This window comes from Meleagris gallopavo, chromosome 1, assembly GCF_905368555.1.
Source record: "Meleagris gallopavo chromosome 1, MGAL_WU_HG_1.1, whole genome shotgun sequence".
Lineage (NCBI taxonomy): Eukaryota > Metazoa > Chordata > Aves > Galliformes > Phasianidae > Meleagris > Meleagris gallopavo.
Window position 1 is genome coordinate 65119926 of NC_139404.1, and position 16635 is coordinate 65136560.

The window sequence follows — 16635 nt, forward strand, 5'->3', positions numbered from 1 at the left end:
CCAGCAGTCCCCAAAGCACAGCCCAACACACAAGCAAAATCCTCGCTCCACCTCCAAGCCGCACACACTCGCTCGGCAGGAGTCCAGGCACGAGAGTGACCGGGCCAGGCCCTGCCAGCGCCCAAAACTCAGTGGCATCACAGCCTGTTGCTCAGTGATGTCACCGTAGTCCTTGTGCCACCACAGCACTCCCTCCAGCGGCACCTCCCCTTTTGTCTTCTGGATACAGCTGTTTCCCGGAGGCTCCAAAGACTGAGCTCTGTCATGTGTCACTCACTGTACTTCCCTTTGTTGTGTCCAAAATACCACTTCTTCGTCTTTCCTCTCTTCTCCTGTTCTTTTGTATGCTTTTTTTTTTTTCTTTTTAAAAGTGCCTGTAAGACCCTCAGTTTCATATTAACATGTGTTTCAGATATTGTCTCCTTTTCTTTCCTTAATTTGCTGTAGCTTTTCTTCCTGCTCTCCTTTTACAGGATTATTTTTTTGATACTGATGCAGAGGTCTTAATGTTTCCTTGCTTAAATTACCTCTAATTGATCTTGAGGTTATGTTTCCTCTGATTCTGCATCAGCAAACTGTAAATTGTTTACTAGCACATTATGCAGAAACATTGTTCCTCATTTGCTGAGTTTTTGTCTTCTTGCTTTGGGAATGCTTGGTCAGTCCTTCCCTCATTTCCTCTTCTATAAGTATCACCCTTGTAGTTGTATTTTGGAATCTCTTCTACTGTCATTTTGGGAATATCTTTTTTCCTAGTATGAGAATTTTTTGCTGGTGATTACTTTTCCCATATCTCTCAAGGGGAGCAGAGTGGTTGGAACTAGATGGTCTTTAAAGATCTTTCCAACCAAACCGTTCTTTGATTGATTCTGATTGATTGTATGATATCTGTGTATTCTTTATTAATTATAAAGTGTCTGCTTCTGTACTGATATTACTGTTTGACATAGTCAAACTAGAGGTTCAGTCTATGACAAGTCAACATTGTTGTTCTGCCTTCTGAACTTACTCCCCGTTTCTAGCAGATGTGCCCTTTGCTTTGGTTTCTCCTATTTCTGTTGTTGGGATCGAGGTCACCTTTTGGTGCTAAGGTGGATGAGTACTGAGCTTTTGTTGGAGTTGCTACAGGATGGGAGCTGCTGCTGCCAGGGAGCTCAGCTACTAAGGTGGCACTGCTGTTTGGGACTGGCAGGCAGAGACCAAAATGCCACCCCTTGGCTGCTGAAATAGCTAAAGATTTGTCTCCAGCAAGTGACAGGAGCCAAGGTGCTGTCGCCTGCGTTCTAATTTTAGTGGGAGCACTGGCAGGGATGCTACCTAGACAGACAAGCACTGTTCCTGCCCAACCCAACCTCCTGCTGCCGGTTCTGGTCCAAGTTACTCAGCTCAATTTGTCTTCTGTTTTCAGGAAATGGTGTGCTGGAGGGAGAAGGGAAACCCCTGCCTTTTTTCAGCAGGCTTGTGAAGTTTCTGAGGGTATTTCAAGGCAGTTAAACTCATACCTTGTACTGGATACCTGAACAGAAAGTATTTATGGGGATGTTATCAATAAGTCAGCAATTGTTTTATAAAGCCCGTTTGATATAAAAGGTGCCTGCCCCAGTGCTTATGATATGCATATGAGAAGTTCCTGTGCTTCCTGTGGCTTGGGTGCGGTTCCAGCACAGAAGCAGAAGTGGTTAAAGGAGTGCACTGAAGGGGAAGGAGTGGGTCTTTTTCCCCTTCGAAGTGACTAAGACGTGTGTGATCATTATACAGCATTTTAGATTGTTCTGGTTTTGAGTTTCACTTTTTGGAAATAAGTGGTTAGAAAAAGGTGTAACGAAATATTTTGAAATAGTTTTTGGTCATCTTTGCAGCTAGAGGCTGTGCTGCGTTCACTGAAGCAGAGTGGCATGATGTTCAGGGCATTGCTAGCAGCGCCTTCAGCAGGGAGCTAATAATCCAGTTCCAGGTCAGGTTTTATTGGTACTCGAACTAGTTGTTTCATTGATCTCTGAGCACTTTATAAACGTAAATGTGGTTCAATATACCTTTTTTGCCTTTAGAAATCAAGGCACAAAGGGGAGACTGCAGAAGGTTCCATTAACAGAGTGAGAAGATATTTCTTCCCAGGATGCAGCCCACTTCTGGGATGTATTTTGGTGATGTCTGTACCCACATATGCTGCTTAAGGAAAGAGGCAACTCTGCTCCTTTGCCCTTCTATTCTGGCCACGTGCTTTCGCAATTTCCCTCTGCATTGGTCTCTCCTGCCTCACCAGAAGCCTGGTCAGCAAGTAAAACTGGCAGAAACCTGACTTTTGGAAACACTGAAGTATTTTTGGCTGATTTAGCTCCCAGAATGAGTTCCTAGTGAGAGATTCCAACAAGATGCTGTTTTTTTTGCATCGTCTTAAACAAACATTAAGTGTTCTGTCAGATTTTGAAAATATCTGCAAGGACTCTGCAACTGGTAGCATAGCCTACCTTTCTTCTAATAGCCTGTATTCAGATACAGTCTTAAACTGAAGAGAGCCTATTGGTATACATTACTATTAGCATTAGCTTTTGTTAATGTGATTTTCATTCTTGTAACAACAACACACCAAGTATTTAAGTGTTCTGGACGTTGTGTAAATACTAATCAGAAGTCTCCTTTTGTCTAACATGGCTGGAAATGGACAACACAGAGCAGTTCACATTTATCACATATCTCAAAGGTCATTTCAGCCTTCTACACTCAAAAGCTGTACTTGCTCCATCTTGCTTGATGGAGGATAAGTTCTGCCATTTTGAGCGGGGTAGTTTTTATTTATAATTGTGAATGTGTTTAGCCACATGGGGCTGTCAATCAGTGAGACGAAAGCCCAGTAGGATTGTTTCTGTAAGTGGCCTATTTCCCCCACCCTTTCCCTCCAAATCAAGGACAGATGAAAGGTCATGATTAAAACAGTGATTTTTTCCTAAATTGTAAGTAACAGTTTGCAACTGTTTTTTTACCAAGATGTCAAAACTGTATTTTATCTTGGGAAAGGATGTGGAGGAAAAGAAAATTATAAGTTCTTGAAAATTTTGGCAATTTTCCAAATGGTTGTGTTCAAATTTATTTTAATTATTGTACTTGTGTCAGTTCCTAGCAAGGGGTAAAAGGGGGAAAATAATTCAGTGCAATATTATGCAGCTACGGATTAAACAATTAATGGTGAACCTCTGTATCCTATTAGTATATTTGAATTCATTATTCCAACAAATTGTTTTATGAGCCAGTAACCAGTGGATTTAACCATTTATTTTATAGTCAAAACAGAACAGAAGAATAATTGTTGTGCTGAAACACATCTTTATCTGTACAAATCTATCCAAGGAATTAACCTGAGACAGTCAGATAATGCAGAATATTATTGGAAAGTTATTTTATCCCAAGGGTTTGGGTTCCTAATGTGTGGTCCAGTAACTCCCCATTTGAGAGGATTTGGGCAGTTGCCTGCTGATCATCACAACAGCTCCTCTCCCTGAAGATGTTGAGGATTTGGGCACATTCAGTGGTTTCCTGGAAGGTATCTGGCATTGTTTGTAGTGCTTTTCTTTAGAGTATGTGATAGCCACTCATGAGTCCGAAATAACACTGACTGACTGATTGGTGGCACATACTTAATTGCTAGAGTAAATACTTCTCTGAGCAATCTATGTGCTCAATTTTGTAGGCAATATATACAATTACACTGACCAAATAAAAAGATGTTCTGAGGAGGCCAAAGAGGGCAAATTATCTAAGTGCACGAGGATGAACATTTGATTTGACATTGTTGACTAGTGTTGCTCCTTGTAGCTATTGTTAGAAGTAAGCTAAGACCCTCATGGTACCCTAATGGAATTCTGGCTGGATGTATCTTCGCGAATTTTGTATACGTTCAGTATTTTTTCCTCAAATTAGGCATGAAATCAACATGCTGTCTTTCTATATTGTTGGGTAACACATCTTGTTAAAGAAGGTAAAAAGGTAATGTAAGTAGTTTCTGGTTTTAATTTTAATGCTTTTTCCATAATTTCATTATTTCTTTTTGGTCTTGAAGAATCTTGTAATGCGTAATAAAATGTGTTTTGTGTATGATCAGATAATTACTGTGTCACTGGTGATGCACTCGGTGCCAGTAAAACTGGATGACTTCAGCCATCTTTGGGCTACCCTACAGTTGATCCCTTAAATGTAATAATGCACAGGACCTATGAATCAAGTTGAGCTGTGATTGTATTTTAAGGATGGACAGAGTCATGTCTGCATATGTTTTATAACTGTCCAAGTCCTTACAAAGAATGGTCCTCTGTTTGGTCTGTATGTAACCTTCATGACCATGAGGTTTTTTTGCCATTTGCTTTCGTTCTCCTTTGCTGAGCTTTTGTGAGTTTTAAATTTAAGTGAAGAGCTTCCTTTTTTTTTTTTTTTTTCCTTCTTTTTTTTTCTTTGTTTTTTTTTCTTTTTTTCCATGTGGGCAGGTGAGCAGAAGATGATGCTACTATCCTGCTTACAAACTACCAGGTTGGCTGAGAAAATTGACTGTTCTTTTTCTGTGTGTGTGTTGTGTTGCTATTGTTGCTCCTGTGTTTAATAGGCAAACATTTCTTTGGTAGTCAGCTTAAATTGCAGGCAAATGCTGAAGCAAGCTACTGGGTGCCCTCAGTGCTGCAGTAGTCAGTGCCACTGACTTTGTGTTCTGACACATATCTGCTGCACACTTTCGTCTTACTTTCCAGTTCTGGGTGAGAAAGACATAACTGTCTACTGCTAGGAAGGAAGCATGAGAAAACTTTTCTCAGGGCTTCTCCAAAATGTCAGAAGATGTGATGCTATGAGCTGTTTGTCACTGAGTACATTGTTGGGGTGCAGAGGTGGAAGCAGTGTTGACCATCCTGATTCTGAAGAAGTGTGCTCTGTCTTACTTTGGTAGCCTGGACTTACTAAAACTAAGGAATTTTTAGCTTGGCTTTTTTAAACTTTGTTGTTTTGATGACCTCTTTTCAAGTGGCAGAATAAAATAAGGGGGATGTGGAAAGGAATAAGCTTTGGTTGCCAGTTGAGAATAACATTTTAGGGGCCTTAATTTTTCACTGTACACAGATAGTGCAAGAAAATTGATGTGAAGAAAAGCAATGTGAATATGATGTTGGAAACACATGCAAAGTGTGCCTGTATTAAAGTATTAACACCAGAGTACTTACAGGGGTTAAAAGAGGTAGGGAAAAAAATAAATTTTGTATGCAAGACCCTTTCCTTCTCTTTTGCTACAGGAGAGGAGGAAAAAAACCCCTTCTATTTGTTTCAAGCCTTTTCTAGAACTCTGTGAAATAATTTATAAATGAGGTGTGCTATATACAAGGGCTTTTTACTGACTACCTTGCCAATGAATTAGGGCCCTATTCTATAAAAAAGGGTTAGCACTTTCTTTGCAGCCATCCTGGGCTTCCATAGTGCGGAAGTCAAATGTAAATTCTTGCTGAATTGGGCCCTTATGGAGGTGGTGTTCAAACAGCCTTGTGAGGAGAAGAGAAGCCATTCAGCCTGTGGGCCGCTGCGTGCTTCAGAGTCCTTCGATCATTACTATAATTCTCTGAAAGCAAACTAATAAAACTTCCTATTGACTTGCACTCGTGTGTGCTTTGAGCATTTATTTACAGTCTACCATCAGCAGATTAAAAATCAATTAAAATCCATAGAAACAGCTAACGTTACATACTCCTCTTTGCTGGTAAAGATTTTTAAAAAGATTTTACATTAATACTTGCTGCTTTGTATTACTGAAAATAATGAATCAGATTCAGAACAGATACACATATCCTTAGCTTTAGAGAAGAACTGCTAGGAACCTCTTATCTCTTGCGCTTCGCTCCCTCTGTAGAAATAGGGGAATTTATGCAATTCATTTAACTGAAATTGAGACGTTGAAAACTCTCCAATAGTATCATGATGGATGCTATTGCAAATGCTTAGGGAAAACAATAATCTTAATGATAAAATGATAAGTTTAATACCAGTACATTAAAATGGAAAGTGAATTTTAGTACTGCAGATACAATAAAATAAAGGAGACTTTGATTTGTATTCCTGATTTTCCCTGAAAGCCTCAGAGATTAATTTGGGACCGTGCTGTGATTCAGAGGGAGACCTTCATGGTCCCAGGGACACAGCTCTGGGACTGGGACATGAGACTCTGGCAGTGACCTGCTATGGGGGGTTCTAAGTGTGGGTTTGTTTTTTTCTTAGTTTCCTCTCCATCTGTTTGCCCCTCATTCTTTGTGAGTCTAATCTGTTTATACTGTTAAACTGTCAAATATACTGCTGCTTTCACATTTTTTATAGGTATGTGTTCCAAAGACTATTATGCCATTGAATAGCTGTGATAATTGTTCTAATATGTTATTTACTTGTAGATCGGAACAATACAGTCAAAACTGAGAATTTCTGTATTTATTTGTATTTTCTGTTTCATTTCTCAATGCAGTGTTAATTTTAAACAAAGTTTACAGAAACTAGAGATGCCATGTCTTTTGTGCTTTCTAAGTGTCGTTCAAGAATCAACCACAAAAGGCAACGCTGATCATGCTAGGAAGACAGAAAGCCAAATACTGAGAAATGGAGGGAAAAAAGCGAGAATGCAAGTAACTGTGAAACCTGAGTTTGATCCTGTTGTAGTGATGAGTGTTGGTAGACTGCTGTATTTATAGAGCATTATGGTTCTACTAGAAGACTAAAAAAGATCCTTCCTCTTCAGAGAAGGGTCTGAATATCATAAAAGTAAACGAGGCCAGGCTTTTACACCAAATGCTGAAAGTAAACAAAACATAGAATGAGTGTTCATTAAGCAAGCTGAATTTATCCTGTGGATGACATTTTATGGCAAAAAGACTGGTGTGGTGTATTTACAGACTTCCGTGATGAATATACACAACGCATGTACGCAACTTGAATTCTGCAGTTCTTTTTTGGTTCTTTACTTTGCAACTGAATAGTGTTTATGGGGAGTGGGATGGCACCAGAAGTGCCGTGCTGTCCATCCTACTGACTCCACATGCCTTGATGTCCTCGTGAGAACCTCGTGTCCAGCTGCACATGCTTCTGCCCTTCTCTGCCTACAGGACTGTAACTGCAGGTTCCTTCCCTCGCATCATGCTGTGATCTGGGGAAGAACTGTCAGAATGCTGCTCAGAATGTTTCCAGTTTTTCCAAAGCCACTTTCCCTCTTTCCCATCTCCTCCAGTCAATTCATGGCTCCTCCACACTGTTAATGGTTTTTTTCCCTTGTGGTGTTTCCCCAGTAAATCAACTCTGGTCATTGCTTTTTAGTGGATGTTGGCAGTCTCTTATGCTCTTTTGGACTGTTAGTTTTCCATATTCCCTGTTTGCCCCCACAACTGTCCTGCAGCAGCCCCCTATTACCTGCTCAAGTTAATTATCTCCCCTACTCCAGAGCTCAGAAATCCTTCTCTGTCCTGGTTCTACAGGCTCATCCCCAGCTCTTCATTCCACTGTTGTTTCTACCAAGTTAGTAACTGTCTTATTAATTTTAATACTTCTTTTTTTCAGCTGAAATTTTTTGTTTACTCTTTGCTGTGTTTTCAAAGATTCCAATATTTCCTGATGTTTGCCTACCCCTATCTCCAAATTTGTATTGTTAATGCTAACAAATTAATTTGCTAAGGTTCATATAATAAGATCCCGAGGTCCTTCTGTTTTCATTATTATGTATACCTCTTAAAATCTGTCAAAAAAGTCTTTTTTAAAATGCACAAAAATACCATTCCAGTACCATTCCTTTGACTAGTGCTACCATTTCATTCTTGAGCTATCACACAGCTTTACAGCTTTACAGCTTTAAGGGTGGATTTGGTTACCTTTTTCTACGCTGAGCCCTGACTCATAACCAATTAGCATTACATATGTGCTGAACTGATTTCTCAAATAGAGATGCTTTCCTGAGAGGGTATTTACATCACAGACATTCTCGCCAACTGAGACTGCTCATGTGCTGAGATATTTGATAACAGGGTCACAGTCTGTCCTCCGATACAATCCCATTGAAAAAGAAACAAAGCCAAAACTGATGACATTTTCAGTATTTTACTTGAATCCAAAGTGCTATATTTCATGATAAAGTTAAGTTTCCTCTATTTCTGAGTTACTGTAAAATAACATATTAACTTCCCTGTTAGAGCAATACACTCTTTCAGTTCTTTCTCAGCGAATCATTTCTCTTTTCAGATAGCTGACCTTTCTATAATTCTTCTGATCTATGGAATAGTGCAATTTATCTGTTCTTTACACAACATCTTAGGATGGCTGAAGGGAAGGGGGAATGGGAATGGAGGTGATGGAGGGGATGCATGTATCTCATTATTTATTTTCTGACTCAGTGTTTCATCATTATTTTCAGTATCATTTATTCTGTGGAAAGTTTTCCCATATGTCAGGCATATTTTAAACATGTACCCAAGATCTACGATCCTTTACCAGGTATGATGCTTAACAAAAAGTGATCTACAGAGCTTATGGGAGTGAAGCTTTTTGAAACATTATTATTTGTACAAATACCAAAAACAAATATTCTTGTTTTGTTAAACATGTAAACCAGGCTTCTCTATGCATCTATTTCCCTTTTTTTTGTGTGTGTTGTCTACAGAAACATTCAGAACTATTAGGTGTGCCAGGTTTTCTCATACTTTGAATTTGGTACTCGTAGTATCAGGATATTGTATGTATGTATTAAAAATTCTTGCAATAATCCATTAAGTACTGTTAGGTATGGAGAGACAGCTCATGGTTTTGAAAGTTCCCGTATCAGACATCCCCTCATGCCTTGTAGATGGGACATTGAGTTTATCCTCTTTAAACAGCCACTACTCTATTTTGATAAAGGCGGGATGCTGGACTGGAAAGGCCTTTGGCTTTCCCTTCAGTTATGAAATCAGTGCAGTTGGGTATGTCTACAGTTGTCGGATAGATAATTTGGTTTCCTACTCACCCTTTGTTCTTCTGTAAATGTGTCCTGTCAGATCTGTTGACCAGATTCCACAATTGTACATATATACATATAAACAAGAGTCTTTCTATGAATGTCTAATGCATTATAAGCCAAGGAGGTCCTGACTAAGAATGCACGCCATTTATCATACTTTTCTCCCCATTTTCAGAATTTATTGAACTTCAAACTAACGAATAATTATTTTAAAGGGATGGGATCCAGAAAAGAGATCTTAGAAAAATAGAGCAAGCAACTGCAATAAAGCTCTGAAAATGATCTTACTGAAGCTCTGACTTTGAAATTTCTTCCTGCAGAAGTTTGCTACTCATTGCCAGTTCACTGAGAATGTTGGACCTAACAGTACTTAGGCTTTTATACCAAATATGGAAGTTTAATGGAATGTAGTGGTGTTTTTTTTTTTAATGCTAATGGAATGGGGATTATAGGAGAATAGTGGGCTTGGTCTCTTCTTATTGGTGACAGGTGACCGGATGAGGGGAAATGGCCTCAAGTTGTGGCAGGGTAAGTTTAGGTTGGATATCAGGAAAAACTGCTTTACAGAAAGGGTTGTTAAGCGTTGGAATAGGCTCCCCAGGGAGGTGGTTGAGTCACCATCCCTGGATGTGTTTAAAAACAGTTTGGATGTGGTGTTCAGTGACATGATTTAGTGGAGGGTTGTTAGAGTTAGGGAATATGGTTAGGTTGTGGTTGGACTCAATGATCTTTAAAGTCTTTTCCAACCTGAGCGATTCTATGATTCTATGATTCTGTGATTCTTAACCTCTTTGCTGTAATTACTGAATAATGCTGTTTATGTTAAGGTTGTGTATATGTACGTCTTAAGAGTAGGATGGGGGGATTATTTTTTTCCACAAAAAAGTGGAATTCCTTTTCACAGGGAATTAGAACTCTCACTCAAGACTTGCTAATTTAAATATTGCTGGCTACATAGACTTTTATAGAGCATTAATTGTTATTATGTTTTGTGAATACTAAATATGTTTTCTTAAAATATTTCCCCTTGGTTTTCTTGCCTCCCTCTTGCTATTATTTGGACTTGGTCTCAATCGATTCTCTATGCACCAGAGGTCAGGGACTTCAGAGACTGCCCCAATGTCTGGTTTTAGCAATACTGCTCCCCTCTGCCGTGGCTTTTACATCCTCCTGAGCAATAGCTGTTCTGTTCACCATGTCAACTGATTCAGCATCAGGCAGCCAGCTAGCAAAATGCGTTTGCAGCAATCTTGTATCCTTGGTGATAATAGAGACCTTATTGGTACCCCAGCAGCTGGGAACCTGGATCTTGCTGAATTTCAAAAACCTGGTAGCTAGCTCTTCCTAAACCCAAAGACCAGCAGAAAGATGATGAGAGGAAAACAGTTAATCTTGGATTTTTAGGCAAAATCAAGTGTTCAGCGCCAAGGACTGATATACTTCAGTCTGTTGAACATGTATCGTCAAAGCTTGGTGCCCAAAGAAGTTGATCTTTTGTTATTATAATTATTATTATTTTAAGTTGGAAGATGTGGAGAAAAGAGTCAAAATCAGTTGAAATTTGTTTTAGATCTCCAGTGCCTACCAGCCTAAAAAGTTTGAATTTGACCATAACTATTAGTCTGTGGGGAGGCTTCTACTGCAGTTTTTCTTATTAGAGATTTTTAAGCTGAGATGATTCTTGGGCAAACCATCATGGCAAAAAGTTGTGCATATGAAGAAAAATGTACTGTAAAATTGACCACTACAGCTGGTGCTTGTCTTCAAGTTAAACAGTACTGTAGGCATTGCTCCATCCATGCAGAATTTAGAAAGTTTGAAAGAAATATGAGTGTAATCTCGAACATTGGTTATTTAGCTCCTATTAACCTATATGGGCTACTGATTATGCTATTTCTAAGCTGGTCACTTCGATTAGCTTTGATCATTTGAAAAAAATCAATTCACTCTCCCGGTTTTAATTTTGATAATTCAAATTCACAGTGTTCTTCATCTGCTTTGTTTGATGCTATACATAAATCAAGGTTATAGACGAAACCAATTCATGAATGAAAAGTTTCAATTTTCTTTTCTTTTTTGGCTACAACTATGCAAAGAAATCATCATTTGGGCAACTAATATGCCTAAGTATCCTTCAAAAGGAACTGTGATATATTAGAGCTGTTCAAATGTCCTCACAAATCATTTTGCCTTACAGCTTTGATCCTGAAATATGTGAAATGATGTCTGATTTATGCTGCTGATCCTTCTTTTAGATAGTTAAGTGTTCTTGCTTAATGTTATTAAATAAGTTCAAAGCAGCAAATAGGCCATCCTAGACTGAGGACATTTGAAAAATAGCATTCTCAGCAAGCTACATATGCCATATATGTTCTTCAGCTCTTTCCTTTGCATTTTTTGTGTACTGCAAGCTACTGGAAATTTCTTCTGCTCACATCCTTATTTACAATGGCATTGATTTCCTCCTGATAACCTTCCTCTGGGCTTTGTTTTCTTTTCAGGTGATCGTGGGAAACAACCTTGGGACAGTATGGGAAAAGGGGAAAGATACCACAGTCTCCCTTAGCTGGGATGTTGGTAATGTGCTAATAGGGCTATGGAACAAGTTGTGTGACTCAGCTGAAGCAGTATGAGGAAAGCTGTGAGGGTGTATATAAGCAAGTCAAAATCACACTCTGAGGGGCAAAGTAAATTTGACAACTTCTAAAGAACAACTATCAATATGTTGTGAATTCTGTTGTAGCAGGTAAAAGGAAGGAGGGAGATGAGAAAACTCCTGATTCTAAAATATTTATCAGTAGAAATATTCCAAAGTTGCATCAGATTTTCTTAAGTGCAAATCTCTACTGGCGTAAGGGCTGCACAGAAATCACATCAGCTCTAAATTTAGAAAACCTTCTAATGGAAATGTCACACGGTTCAGGCACTAGATTTAGGAATTTCAAGATGTTATATGAGCTTTATAACCAATATTATTCTTAAGAATTTTCAGTAGGAAATATTAAATCAACATTTCCAGTCCTTGGTGAAGCAATGAGAACTATCTCAGCTACAAACCACTGAAGAAGAGCTACTGCATAGAGATAACTTCTTCCCAACACTAAGCTTTCATTAATGCCAGCCCCTAAAATCAATTTTTCATATGTAAGACTGGGAAAAAAAATATTATAACTAACTCAAGCATGAAACACAATCCTAGCACCCCTCTACTACTTGTGTAGACTTTCATGTCTAGATTCGGGAGTTGAAGGTTGACAAGATCATCTTGTCCTGGCTTGCCTGGTTTCTCAATTGATTTTATGTCACTCCTAGTTTATATTCTCCTGGATTACAAATGCAGCTGTGTGCAATGGCTTTTCTGGAGTCAGCCGTCTTTGGTTTATAATAGTGGGGTTTTGTTCATAATTCTTTGTATGTGGACTGTGTAAACTATTAGAGGATCTTTCTGGAGCTGGCTGCTTTGGACAGATTGGGATTATTTTCCCTGTGGTTTTATCAGACCAGTGGACTGTTCCTGTCTTAAATCATGTTCTAGAGATTCCTGATAACACTGTGATAAAATAAAATTCCAGTTGCTGGTTACTCATATATTTAGGTTTTTGGTTCCTGTTATCTGATAAGCTTTCCACAGAGATCATAGAAATGCCATGCAAGTAGTACAAAAGAGAAAGTGTGCAACTTGCTATCAGTTTAAATAGCTGCTACTCTTGTTGGTAAGATGATGAGGCAGTGCCCAGACCTGATTGATCTGTCCACACATAGTTGGGCCATCTTCTCCTAATGCTGCTGTTCTCTGTGGTAATTCTTAACTCAAACAGTCCTTTGACCTATGGTGTTAGCTGTTGAGTCCAATGGTTTTAGGTTTTGGATTTTTTTTTATGTAGGGTTCCACTGCTAGCCATTTTCTTGTCAGGAAGTTGTGAAAAATAATCTCTATGAATGCTTTCTTCTTCACTTTTTTGAAGAAGAAAAAAGTACCATTTATTCACTATAGAGCTTCCCTGTAGGTTCAATCCTCAAAAATATGACCATCAGAGAATTGTTTTGGAGAGAAGGCCAGACATCTCGCTGCTAGGCGAGGTGGTATTAAAGCCACTGCTTCTTAGTGCTGATCAAATCCAAGATTAGTCTGCTCCCCGGATGTAGTAGTGTTAAGTAGTCAATGAGAAGCAGAGGCTTGGTGGAATCAAGAGGGCATCTGGCTGAAGTCTATCATGGTAACATTATAAATTCCCCATTTTTTCTTTATTTAGCATTTTTGTCATGGATGCTACTAATAAAGTTTGCAGTCTACAAGTGATTTGTTTGGTTAGCTTCTACTTAAAAAAAGCAATCAAAAGTAATAATGCAAATATTTAAATGTTACATAAATGCAAAAATATTATTAATAAATATGTATATTTCTACATATTTGTACTGTACTTCTAAATAATTTCCTGAGGAAATCTGTGTGAATTGGATAGCAGTTAGAAGCTCGTTGGTTGATTATTTTGGAGTCTATATCTGCTCTTCTTCATGCCAACCATCTAATTTTCCTTTCACTTGCTTCAAAGAAGTTATTGACTTGGTACTCAGGATGTCTGAATTGATAGTCATTCAAAAAAGTGTAATCAATGTTAAATCATTTGATGTCTGTGTCACTTAGAGCCATACAGCAAGGCTAAAATCACAACTCTTACTTCTGCGCTTGTATCTCTGATAAGGGTAGGAAAGGTTCAGGTACCACCACAGCTTGAAAAAGAGGGGCAAGACAAGAGGTGCTCTGAGGGATTAAAACAAATGCTTCCCTCTCTGACTTGGTGCAAAATACCACAGAAATTTGGCTATGTTCCCAACGGGTGCAGTATGCAGTCGTGATTTCAGTCTCTTCTGTTCATGGAAAGATATTGCATCGTGTTTCATGTTTGCTTTATATATACATTTTAAGGATGGAACTCTATAGTAACGAATGGGAGCACAAAAGACAGTGAGAAATTGGGTCTGTGGTGTTTTCTGATTTTGAGAAGCTGCGTTTCTAGCACCGCTATGACTGTGAGCGTTGGGCTTTGGCTGTATGTGGGCAGCCAGAGCCAGTCATTAGTGAGTGCTGGATAGCAGGCGAGCTGGGCGAACAAGCAGGAGCTTACTTTATTTCTGTGGTGTCACATCAATCTGCCCGGCTAAGTGATTGAAGGGGAGAAACGCAGGCTGCAAAAGAAACTGGGCCCTGATTTGTTCAGGGTCACCAGCAGTGGTTTGAAACCATCTTGTTTGCAGATACCTCTTTCATGTTATTAGGCTGTCAGTTGAGTGACTTTGTAAGATTTATGGCTGGGAGCTGGGGCGCGTGCGTGCGCGCAGCGACAGCAGTGATGGGCGGCGGGGCGGGGGAAGAAAGATGTTATTGAGAAGACAGCGATCCATGCCTGCCTTGATTGAGCTCTGCAGCCTTTTGTCTAGTCCTAGTTAACCTCCCTGTGCGTTTTTTTCACAGGCACGTAAGCAGCTCAAGCAGAAGGTGAAGCGACAAGTGGTAAAGGGCTGCTCTTAACAGCCTTGCGCCGTGCAGGCTAACGATGGAATATAGCTGCTCCCTGGGAAGGTCCCAGGCTTGACTTACAGATGCCTTTCAGAGAGCTTTATTTATTTTAATGTTGCCAAAGCCGGGGGCTGATGGTTCCCTTTTCACCATTTACCTCCTATCTTTGAGACAGTATTTAGAAGCATCACTGTACTGAAAGTGAAAATATGCTGGTTTGTTTGTTTTTGTGTTGTTTTTGTGTTGTGTGTGGGTTTTTTTTGTTTGCTTGTTTGTTTTGTTTCTAATAATAATAATAATAGCAATAATAATAATAAAGGATGGGGGGAAGCTTGATCAAAGTAACATTTAACTTAAATCAATTTCATGTGTGCATCAAATAGTAATAGATTTTGTTTTGTGTAAGTCTGAAACTTCTAGAATGCTTTTGAGGACTTTCAATTTTATTATTATTATTTTTAATTATTTTGCTAAAATTCGGAAAATGAAAATTCCTTCTCTTCTCTTCATACAGTTCCAGGTTGTGCCAAGATCAAGGCAAGAAATATTTTTAATGATGACTAAGAAGCTTTTCAGAAATGAACACACTTTCACATGTGGTGAGAATCAGTCAATAGGGTGCAACAGAAAACCTTTTTGAAACAAATTGTCGCAGGCTTCTCTTATTTGGATGTTTAGAGCTGGAAGAATTTGTTTCTAATTAGTCATCCTTAGGTTAAAGGAGTAAATAAAAATTGCTATTTCTGTTTTCAAACTAGTAAAGTTAATTAACTTAGAAGAACAGCTGTAAATGCTTTGTAAGGGCCTGCCAGTGCTTTTGGGATCGCACTAGGTTTTGTGTACTTGACCATGAAATGCAGGTGCTGCTTCGTAAAGGTATTCTATCACACTATTATTTGCTAATTGATGTAGTCGTGTGAAAGCTTCCAGTAGGTCTACAGAATTGAAAACAAAGTTAATATTTTTCTACAGGATTATTTCCTTAGTGACAAGTTTGAAAATGAGCCCCGTAGCAGAACAGCCTTCCTAGGCAGTTGTTGTTTCCATGTTGAGTGACATCAGCAAGAATATGTTAGTCCTGCACAGAAAAGCGTTTAGCTGCCTGCTTTCCCTCCTCCATATCACTGCAAGAATTATCTACAGCATCAGATTTACAGCCTTTAGACATTGGAAATGACAGTGCATCATTTTCAGCTGACATTTAAGAATACCTCAGAAATTGTGTTTTTTGTCATTCTTTTTCCTAAAAAAAAAATACATGTATTTATATATATTCCTTCATATTTTTTAAGTCACCCAGAAAGCACCTGTTCTTTTCATCTGTGATAACTGCACATTTTGACCCTATAGCAATCTGGTTAGTGTAATTGGGATCAAGGCTGCAGAGACATAGTGATGCCGTTTCTTCTCTATTTATGAAAGGATATTGATGAAAGCATGAAGTTCTTAGGCTGAATAAAATGTTGCTTTCAGTAGAAAAGTCTATAACAAAGTTCTGTCATCATCCCTGGAGAGAAGATGACCCTGTCTTTAACTCAAGTAAACAGGAATTGGCAGGTCAGCACCTTGTCCCATAAGTAGCTTTGCCTTGCCTGAGGAAGGAAGACCTTTGGGGTTCTGACAGTAGCTGCCTGGCCCTTCAGTAAGATAACCAGACAGGGCCCGTCTTCAGGGTAGGGCACCGCAGGAAAGAGAAAGCCAGTGGGCATGAATGGAAGCCAGGGAGATTCAGACTGGATATGAGAAAACACTTTTTGTGCTGGGTGGTCAGGCAGTGGGCAGAGAAGCTGCGCAGTTTCCATCTGTGGGGGCAAGACCCAACAGGACAAGGATTTGATTGCCTGATCTGAGCTCTCGTAGCTGGCCCAAGACCTCCTGACGTCCCTTCCAGCCCAAGGTATTCTTAGAGTGGTGCTACAGACTCTTTAGAAACATTGGTATAGATTTATTTTTCTGCATCTCAAGTCTGTAACTTTAAGAAATTGTTCAGAGAATGTTACTGTTGTAGTTATTCATTGTGCTGACTAGCAGTTATAATTTCTGGAGTAAATAACAGTGTTTCCTGTCTGTTAAGAGACATTAAATGCGGAGTTTGGTAGAGTGTATGGGAGTACTCATATGCTTCTTA

General features: G+C 39.1%; 1 protein-coding gene across 8 annotated transcripts in view; it reads left to right on the plus strand.

Annotated features, from left to right (window-relative positions):
* The window catches only part of SOX5 (SRY-box transcription factor 5), a 639945-nt gene that overhangs the window by 196573 nt on the left and 426737 nt on the right, over window positions 1-16635 (plus strand). The window lies entirely within an intron of this gene.